The sequence below is a fragment of the Schistocerca cancellata genome, chromosome 11 (assembly GCF_023864275.1).
Source record: "Schistocerca cancellata isolate TAMUIC-IGC-003103 chromosome 11, iqSchCanc2.1, whole genome shotgun sequence".
Lineage (NCBI taxonomy): Eukaryota > Metazoa > Arthropoda > Insecta > Orthoptera > Acrididae > Schistocerca > Schistocerca cancellata.
In genome coordinates, this window is record NC_064636.1 from 65,523,672 (window position 1) to 65,534,252 (window position 10,581).

Consider the following 10,581-nt stretch of genomic DNA (forward strand, 5'->3'; position numbering starts at 1 on the left):
AAGCGAAGCCATAATGACTATGCCTTCAAACAAACGACGTAATTAACAGAGAAAAAATAAGAGCTGAACTTGAGAAAAGAGTAATTGTTGTAAAAAGAGAAGAGTAAAAGTTTTCGAACAAGGTGTATGCCCTAAACCTAAAGAACTTTGGAAGCACAAACTATGAATAAGAGACACTTTTTTTCGTCAGGCCTTATAGTCATAGAGATTATTTTTCCTTTGTAAATAATATTTAGACATAATATGTATACCGAATGTTAATTCGGTAGTAGGTGACTATGGATTGGGGGTAAGAAATGAAAGAGGAAGCTGCCTGGTAGAATTTTGCACAGAGCACAGCTTAATCATAGCTAACACTTGGTTCAAGAATCATAAAAGAAGGTTGTATACATGGAAGAAGCCTGGAGATACTGATCGGTTTCAGATAGATTATATAATGGTAAGACAGAGATTTAGGAACCAGGTTTCAAATTGTAAGACATTTCCTGGGCCAGATGTGGACTCTGACCACAATCTATTAGCCACGAACTGTAGATTAAAACTGAGGAAACTGCAAAAAGGTGAGACTTTAAGGAGATGGGACCTGGATAAACTGAAAGAACCAGAGGTTGTACAGAGTTACAGGGAGAGCATAAGGGAACAATTGACAGGAATGGGGGAAAGAAATACAGCAGAAGAAGAATGGGTAGCTTTGAGGGATGAAGTAGTGAAGGTAGCAGAGGATCAAGTAGGTAAAAAGACGAGGGCTAGAAAAAATCCTTGGCTAACAGAATAAATATTGAATTTAATTGATGAAAGGAGAAAATATAAAAATGCAATAAATGAAGCAGCCAAAAAGGAATACAAACGTCTAAAAAATGAGATTGACAGGAAGTGCAAAATGGCTAAGCAGACATGGCTAGAGGACAACTGTAAGGATGTAGAGGCTGATCTCTCGGGAGGGGGGGGGGGCGGGGGTAAGATAGATACTACCTACAGGAAAAGTAAAGAGATCTTTGGAGGAAAGAGAACCACTTGTATGAATATCAAGAGCTGAGATGGAAACCCAGTTCTAAGGATAGAAGGGAAAGCAGGAAGGTGGAAGGAGTATATAGACGGTCTATACAAGGGCAATGTACTTGAGGACAATATTATGGAAATGGAACAGGATGTAGATGAAGATGCAATGGGAGATATCATTCTACGTGAAGAGTTTGCCAGAGCACCGAAACACCTGAGTCGAAACAAGTCCCCGGGAGTAGACAACATTCCCTTAGAACTACTGACAGCCTTGGGAGAGCCAGTCCTGACAAAACTCTACCATCTGGTGTGCAAGATATATGATGAAATACCCTCATACTTCAAGAAGAATGTAATAATTCCAATCCCAGAGAAAGCAGGTGTTGACAGATGTGAAAATTACCGAACTATCAGATTAATAAGTCACTGCTGCAAAATACTAACGCGAGTTCTTTACAGACAAATGGAAAAACTAGTAGAAGCCGACCTCGGGGAAGATCCGTAAAAACATTGGAACACGTGAGGCAATACTGACCCTACGACTTATCTTATAAGCTAGATTAAGGAAAGGCAAACCTACGTTTCTAGGATTTGTAGACTTAGAGAAAGCTTTTGACAATGTTGACTGGAATACTCTCTTTCAAATTCTGAAGGTGGCAGGGGTTAAATACAGGGAGCGAAAGGTTATTTACAATTTGTACAGAAACCAAAAGGCAGTTATAAGAGTCGCGGGACATGAAAGGGAGGCAGTGGTTGGGAAGAAAGTGAGAAAGGTTTGTAGCATCTCCCCGATGTTATTCAATCTGTATATTGAGCAAGCAGTAAAGGAAACAAAAGAAAAATTCGGAGTAGGAATTAAAATCCATGGAGAAGAAATAATAACTTTGAGGTTCGCCGATGACCTTGTAATTCTGTCAGAGACAGCAAAGGACTTGGAAGAGCAGTTGAACGGAATGGATAGTGTCTTGAAGGGAGGATATAAGATGAACATCAACAAAAGCAAAACGAGGATAATGGAATGTGGTCAAATTAAGTCGTGGGATGCTGAGGGAATTATAGTAGGAAATGAGACACTTAAAGTAGTAAAGAAGTTTTGCTATTTCGGGAGCAAAATACCTGGTGATGGCCGAAGTAGAGAGGATATAAAATGTAGACTGGCAATGGCAAGGAAAGCCTTTCTGAAGAAGAGAAATTTGTTAACACCGAGTATAGATTTAAGTGTCAGGAAGTCGTTCCTGAAAGTATTTGTAAGGAGTGTAGCCATGTATGGAAGTGAAACATGGACGATAAATATTTTGGACAGGGAGAGAATAGAAGCTTTTGAAACATGGTGCTGCAGAAGAATGCTGAAGATTAGATAGGTAGATCTCATAATTGATGAGGAGGTACTGAATAGGATTGGAGAGAAGAGAAGTTTGTGGCACAACTTGACTAGAAGAAGGGATCGGTTGGTAGGACATGTTCTGAGACATCAAGGGATCACCAATTTAGTATTGGAGGGCAGCGTGGAGGGTAAAAATCGTAGAGGGAGACCAAGAGATGAATACACCAAGCAGATTGAGAAGGATGTAGGTTGCAGTAGGTACTGGGAGATGAAGAAGCTTGCACAGGACAGAGTAGAATGGTGAACTGCATCAAACCAGCCTCAGGACTGAAGACCACAACAACAACCACTACAACTCCACTTTGTAGTAATAATGCAGTCATCAATTAATGGACACGTATATGCTGCTGCGTGTGAATCGACTATAGACAAGCAATAAACGGACTCGTATAAAACTTATGCGTGTGGACTTTCACATGACGACCAAATACATGTGCACACGGAATAATAATAACGTCTGAACTGAAAAGGTGATAACTCCACGGACACGTGTGGAATTCCATGTGTGAAGTAATGTTATAAGTACTTGCACCACGAAACCACTATGTAGAAAACCGAACTGTGCAAGTGAACAAGTGTTGTACTTATCGCAACCGGTATTGTACGCCTTTCCACAGACACATTCTTCGACACAGCTGCGGGAGTTGCCGCACCTGACTGCTTCCGTAATTCCGAGTCGATGAAAAACTGTAAAAACTCACGACACGGCTAGTAGGCACCAAACGTTCTGCCTCTCTGGGAACACTGCTGCTAGCGTTGTGAAGCCTTCAAGTTACTATCACGTGACTATGACAAACGGACGTGACACAGAGCACGCTGCGCTCAACAATCCAGTTTCCTTTGCGCAACGATCGCGGACTCCAAATGTGTTTGAAATACTTACAATATAAAATCTGATAAAACCAGGAGTTAAGCACTTATATACCTTATAAAATCACCAAGACACTAATCTGAAATGTTTCAAACTCGACTTTGACAATTGCTACCGGACTTATAGACCAGGCCAAGTAATGACGAAAACTTGTCGACCCAAATAAAACCAGAAAAATAAATAAATGCGATAACTAAGCACTCCTAAGAGAATGAGACCTTATGTACATAAACATTATTGTTATCCTTACCTAATCCACTTTTCTTTTAGACTAAGTTATTAGTAAATGAGGACATTCTAATACAGATTTTCTCTGTATTTTTCATGTACGAGAACATGATTGGAAGCTCGAACATGCATCAAGTGAAATAGAGACGGCTCAACACGTTGCAGAACCAGTCTTCCAGTTCCTGATCCACGACAAATTTCCAACGCACCATCATATCCAGACAAACACTTCAACCTCCACAGTGAAACTGATGCCCTACGTTTCCTCCACTATGAAAGTGCAATCAATTTCCCTCTCTCAAGTGTAGTGCTGCCATTTATACCTGATGTTCTACCACTCCCAGTGCAAGTCATACTTACCCAAAGCACAGTGAAACATTTCTTTATTTATTTATTTATTTTTTTTTTTTTTGCATGTCATGAAAGCCATAAATCAGTCAAGTGTTAAGAGCTTAGCGCAAGATATCTACGTCCAGGCCACGACAAAAATATTCCTATAAATGGTTCAAATGGCTCTGAGCACTATGGGACTTAACTTCTGAGGTCATCAGTCCCCTAGAACTGAGAACTACTTAAACCTAACTAACCTAAAGACATCACACGCATCCATGCCCGGGGCAGGATTCGAACCTGCCACTATAGCGGTGGCGCGGTTTCAGACTGTTGCGCCTAGAACCGCTCCGCCACCCCGGCTGGCCCTGTAAATGTCACTGTATAACAAGAATGTCAGTTCTTTGTAATATATTTTTCCAAGAGTGCACACTGCTCCCAGACTTCCTGCGAAGTCAAATTATTTATTTCTTTGTTATTTTTTAATATTTAGTATGCCATGTATAATGTATCTATGTATGTGTATCTTTAGCCTAATTTCATTGTCTCTTACCGAGAAATGAACACCTGTTATCCTTGTATAATACATTAGAACGAGTCCGGCTCAACAGTCATGTAATTACTCCATGAACAATTTACCATCAATTTCAGTCGTACGAATATATTTACCTGTTATTCTTTATGTCAAACACTTTGCCTAATGTCATACATGAAATCTATTGTAAAGAATTCTAGCAAGTAATACTAATTTGATTGATGAAAGCAATAATATTACAACTACTCGTGAGTCGCGATGATCCTGACGGAGTCATCGCGCCGGCCCGAGGTGGCCGAGCGGTTCTAGGCGCTACAGTGTGGAACCGCGCGACCACTACGGTTGCAGGTTCGAATCCTGCGCCCGCATCTCGTGGTCGTGCGGTAGCGTTCTCGCTTCCCACGCCCGGGTTCCGGGTTCGATTCCCGGTGGGGTCAGGGATTTTCTCTGCCTCGTGATGGCTGGGTGTTGTGTGCTGTCCTTAGGTTAGTTAGGTTTAAGTAGCTCTAAGTTCTAGGGGACTGATGACCATAGATGTTAAGTCCCATAGTGCTCAGAACCATTTGAACCATTTTTTTCGAATCCTGCCTCGGGCATGGGTGTGTGTGATGTCGTTAGGTTAGTTAGGTTTAAGTAGTTCTAAGTTCTAGAGGACTGGTGACCTCAGAAGTTAAGTTCCATAGTGCTCAGAGGCATTTGAGCCACTTTTTTTTTTTTTTTTTTTTTTTTTTTTTGGAGTCATCGCTCCTCTCTCGGAAACCAATGTAATATTAATGGATTTCAGATACTTTGCAAATGATGTATTTGTCATAAAGATGCCGAGCATCACAGCGCGAGAGTCAAGAGACGAAATATTTTTGTAACGTGCGCCTATACCAAGACGCGCATTCAGCGTTTAAATACTCAAAATAAACACTATGACCCGCTGGGCGCAGATATTTAAAATTACTGCCGCAGCGCTTGATACAAGAAGCAGCGAAGCAGAAGAAAGAACAATCTTTTTTTTGTTAAGAAATATTCTAGAGATTTCATTACTCTGGTACTTTTGGTCGCTGACATGTTAAGACGTACTACATAGCATTGCTACAAGTTGTATTTTTATCTTATGTAGAAATTATGTGAAACAATGAAGAAACGTCTCGGTAACTCGGGTGAAGAAGGAACGGACTTATAAAGTAGCAATTATTGGACTGCGCCATGTACAAAATAAATATCAGCTGTAACCCATGTACTTATTCTGTACTTGTCAGTGTCTAGAAGTTTAAAGCCAATTTGTTCAAGATATATTAATATTTTATGATGGAGTAATTTTCTTCTTATTTTTTTCTTTCACTAACCAGAAATGATGTTCAAATTGTATATTTGCTTTGTACAGGTTCGCTCTTTATCGCAGTGTCTCGATTGTATTTGGGAGACCAGTAATGTGATCAACTTCCGATCTGTTAATCTTTCTCTTACGAAATTCGACTAATTTGCTTTCATTTCTATTTTTATATTCACATGGGACCCTTAGGTATTTTCATCAAAGATTCTGATAGCGTGCAGGCAATCCAGGTCAAAAGGTCAATTAAGAAAACCCCTTGGCGTAATCAATCAGTACGTCTCCTGAACACAATCGAGAACCGACGCATCGGTGATCAATTAATAATCCTTCTCTCTTATTAAGTCGTACTGAAAAACGGCCACACAGGATAGCTGTAAGTACGCAATCTAGTGTTAGGTTTTATTTTGCCAGTAAATATTACCAATTAACAGTGACAGCATCACTATTATTATTTACTACTATTTCTTATACCGAACAAGCAAGTTACTAACGCCAGAACAGGAAGTGAAAAATGGCTAAGCATTGATGGCTACAGGACAAATGTGAGGATTTAGAGGTATACATTACTAGGGGTAAGATAGATACCGCCTACAGGAAAATTAAAGAGACCTTTGGAGAAAAGGTGAATCTGAATGAATATCAAGAGTTCAAATCGAAATCAATTCTAAGCAAAGAAGGCAAGGTCGAGAGGTGGCGAGACTATGTGGAGGGTCTACACAAGGGCCATGTACTTGAGGGCATTATTACGGAAATGGAAGAGGACGTAAATGAATATGAAATGGGAGATATGATACTGCATGAAGAACTTGACAGAGCACTGAAAAACCTACGTTGAATCAAGGCCCCTGGAGTAGACAACATGCCATTAGAACTACTGACAGCCTTGGGTGAGCCAGCCCTGACAAGACTCTACCATCTGGTGAGCAAGATGTATGAGACACGTGAAGAACCCTCAGACTTCAAAAGGAATGTAATAAATCCATTCCAATCCCAAAGAAAGCAGGTGTTGACACGTGTAAAAATAACGGAACTATCAGTTTAATATTTCACGGCTGCAAAATACTGACACTTACTGTTTACAGACGAACGGAAAAACTGGTTAAGCCGACCTCGGGGAAAATCAGTTAGGATTCCGTAGAAACGTTGGAACACGTGAGGCAATTCTGACCCAACGATTTATCTTACACTAACGTTCCTAGCATTTGTAGACTTAGAGAAAGCTTTTGACAATGTTGACTGGAAGTCTCTTTCAAATTCTGATGGTAGCAGTTGTCAAATACTGGGAGCGAAAGGCTATTTACAATTTTTGCAGAAACCAGTTAGCAGTTATAAGAGTTGAGGGGCATGAAAGGCAAGGAGCGGTTGGGAAAGAAGTGAGACAGGGTTGTAGCCTATCCCCAATGATCCATTGAGCAAGCAGTAAAGAAAACGAAAGATAAATTTGGAGTAGGAATTAAAAACCATGGAGAAGAAATAAAAACTTTGACGTTTGCTGATAACATTGTAATTCTGTGTGAGTCAGCAGAGGTCCTGCAAGAGCAGTTGGACTGAATGGACAGTGTCCTCAAAGGATGATATAGGATGAACATCAAGAAAAGCAAAACGAGGATAATGGAATGTAGTAGAATTAAATGACGTGATGCTGAGGGAATTATAGTAGGAAATGAGACACTTAAAGTAGTAAAGGAGTTTTGCCATTTCGGGAGCAAAATAACTGATGATGGTCGAAGTAGAGAGGATATAAAATGTAGACCGGCAATGGCAAGGAAAGCCTTTGTGAAGAAGAGAAATCTGTTAACATCAAGTATAAATTTAAGTTTCAGGAAGACTTTTCTGAAAGTATTTGTATGAAGTGTAGCCATGTATGGAAGCGAAACATGGACGATAAATAGTTTACGCAAACAGAGAATAGAAGCTTTCGAAATGCGGTCCTACAGAAGAATGCTGAAGATTAGATGCGTACATCATGTAAGTAATGAGGAAGTACTGAATACAATTGGGGAGAAGAGGAATTTGTGGCATAACTAGATTAGCAGAAGGGATCGATGGTACGACATCTTCAGAGGCATCAAGGGATCATGAATTTAGTATTGGAGTGCAGCGTGGAGGGTAAAAATCTTAGAGGGAGACCAAGAGATGAATACACTAAGCAGATTCGGAGGATGTTAGATGCAGTAGATACTTTTAGATGAAGAACCTTGCACGGGATAGAGTAGCATGGAGAGCTGCATCAAACCAGTCTCTGGACTGAAGACCACAACAACAACACGTTTCAGTTACGACGTAGTTGTTTTAAAAGGACCAAGGTAGATCATTACCTAGGGGCGGATGTTTGGTCACCTAAGTTCCTGAATCCGAGAGAGCGTAAAAATTTGTTCCACACAGTGCTGGTGCGTGTGACAACAGGTATAATTGTTGGTACACTATCTTAATCTCTACATTAGCACACTGTTTCGTTGTGTTCTGGGTGCAAGATTAATTACTGTAGAGACTAGGCGCCTTTTAGCGTGCCCGTTTGATGTGTTAAATAATAGATTGAGCTAATAGGTCGCCGGTTTGAACTGAGTAGCTTATCATGATTTTCGGTACTGATTTGTAACTTCAAACTGTCTCTCAGAGCGAGGACTGTAAATTTTAAATCATGTCAGATTTCTTGGACAATTGTGCTGGAAAACCTAATGAGTATAAGCAGCTCTTATTTCAGATTTTGCTTGTCCATGTAACTAGTAAACCTTTTGCCATTGGTTAGTGTACTAAGAATTTATTTGACTACAAGCCTGATATACATTTAATTTCACTTATTGATTCTTTCATTTTTTGACCTATTATTTCATTCTGTTTGAATTTAACTGAATGCGTCACTCGGTGTTAAGTTCGAAGCAACCGCTGTTGTTGATCTGTGATGTGTGAGTAGTGTTGCTAGGTGGCCTTAGAGTAAAAATACAGTTAAATTTTGTTAACGTTTCATAGGCTGTGGCTCATACAACATGCAAAATTCATTAATCACGGACCTCTGTAATTTTTCAAGTTATCGAGTTTGTTTGATGAATTCGTATTGTGTAATAGACTGTTTCATTTGGGCACCAGCACCTTACCCCTCCAACCTAGCTCCCTGCGACTTGAAGTATTGTACGCAAGAGATAAACCGAATGAGGTAGCACTGTCATAAACAGACTGGCCTTGTATTCGGGAGGGTGGATGCTCTACTCTTCACCTACTCATCTAATTTAGATTTTAGTGGTATCCGTAAATCATATCCGGTAAATGCTAGGTTTATTCCTACTATAAGGTCACAGCTAACTATTTGTCGCACTCTTGCCATTCTAGATCTATAAGCCTGCAAATGTCTCTGTATGTGACTTACATTAATTTATCGTTCCTAAATTGTAATATCAAGACGTGTCCAGTATGCCTGTAAAAAGTGATCTACTAATTAAAGACTATTACTATTACTACTACTACTACTATCATTACTACAACAACAACAACACACAAATGCTAAGTATTCTTACATACCTGTTCAACACATGCATGGCATGGTGATCAGGAATGTTCTGGACATAGTGCAACACACTCATGTGGGCATATTACCGCAGTCGTTCCTCAGTTTATCAACATTCAGAGGTACAGTTTTCAGTCCTTCCTTGCCTTCTACCGATAATAGTCGATCTATCGTAGTCGCTAAGTAGCATGCCATGCAGCTATAACTGCTGTTACCAAGATCGTACCCAGTACCTGAGCTAAGGGCCAATTTCTACTAATTTTGTGGATGGGGAATGTGTGGAGAAAACAAAAACCTGATTAACATGTGTGATCGACGTACTATCATGTCAATCTCTGCCATAGCAAGGCTGGTTACTTATGCAAAGTGGTAACAAACCCAAGAAAGCAGCAATAGGTTTATTTCTGGAACGTCCTTGCAGATTAAAACTGTGTGCTGGACCGAGACTCGAACTCGGACCTTTGACTTTCAAGTGCTCTACCGACTGAGCTACCTAAACACGGCTCACGACCCCTCCTTACAGCTTCACTTCCGTCAGTACCTCGTCTCCTACCTTCCTACTTGCCCGCGAAAGGCAAAGGTCCCGAGTTCGAGTGTCGGTTAAGCAGACAGTTTTTATCTCCCAGGAAGTTTCATATCAGCGCACACTCCGCTGTAGAGTGAGAGTTTCATTCCGGAACTCTCGCCTGCTTCAGTTGTCATTTGGATCCGACAAGTTTACATAAAAGCAACTTTCGTTCAAGAACCACTGCTAGTAGCACCAATACGTAAATTGTGCTGTAAAAAGCAATAATAACTAACTTTCAAAGCTAACGTGAGCCAATACAGGAGTTCTTAATAAGAACTGTCGCGCTACAGGTCACGGAAAATAATTTAGAAAAGAGGGAAACATCTCGGTCTTCCATTAGTTTTCCCCCCGTTTTCATAGCCACTGCTTTTAAGTGTGGATAATACTGACAGCGGGAGACTGTCAAATAGAGGGAAGTTATAGTCACCGTATACACCTACCGTACGTTGATGGAGGGAGTACGTGGAGACTCACCAGACACGTCGGGCGGCGCGGCAGCCAGTGCAGTGGTGGTCGGCAGCGAGGCTCGCCTCCTGTGCTGGACTGGGCTGCCGCCTCCCACCCACTCTGCCCGCAGTTTTCCTCGAGACCCCCTCCCTCCTCCCACTCCTCCTCCCTCCACCCCTCCTCACCGACAACGATAACTCTTGCATAGGTCTGACGTTCGAAGTATTTCTGCCATCTGATCTTAGTCGAAGCACTAAGAAATTTTGCTGTTACGCAAACCCAGTAAGTGAATTCAAGTCGCGTATCGTATCACCCAGTGGCCGTACTGGCACCATAATGGAAGCTGATGCACTCGGTCTTTCTGAAATGTTTCACCGCGAAATACGGTACCTC

General features: G+C 41.0%; 1 protein-coding gene across 2 annotated transcripts in view; it reads right to left on the minus strand.

Moving 5' to 3' along the window:
* Positions 1-10,277, minus strand: part of LOC126108612 (uncharacterized) — a 62,391-nt gene extending 52,114 nt beyond the window's left edge. For both annotated transcript variants that reach the window (XM_049913915.1, XM_049913914.1), the window contains exon 1: positions 10,216-10,277. The gene's annotated coding sequence lies outside the window, so the exon portion shown is untranslated. The remainder of the gene's footprint in view (positions 1-10,215) is intronic.
* Between the last annotated feature and the right edge of the window lie 304 nt (positions 10,278-10,581).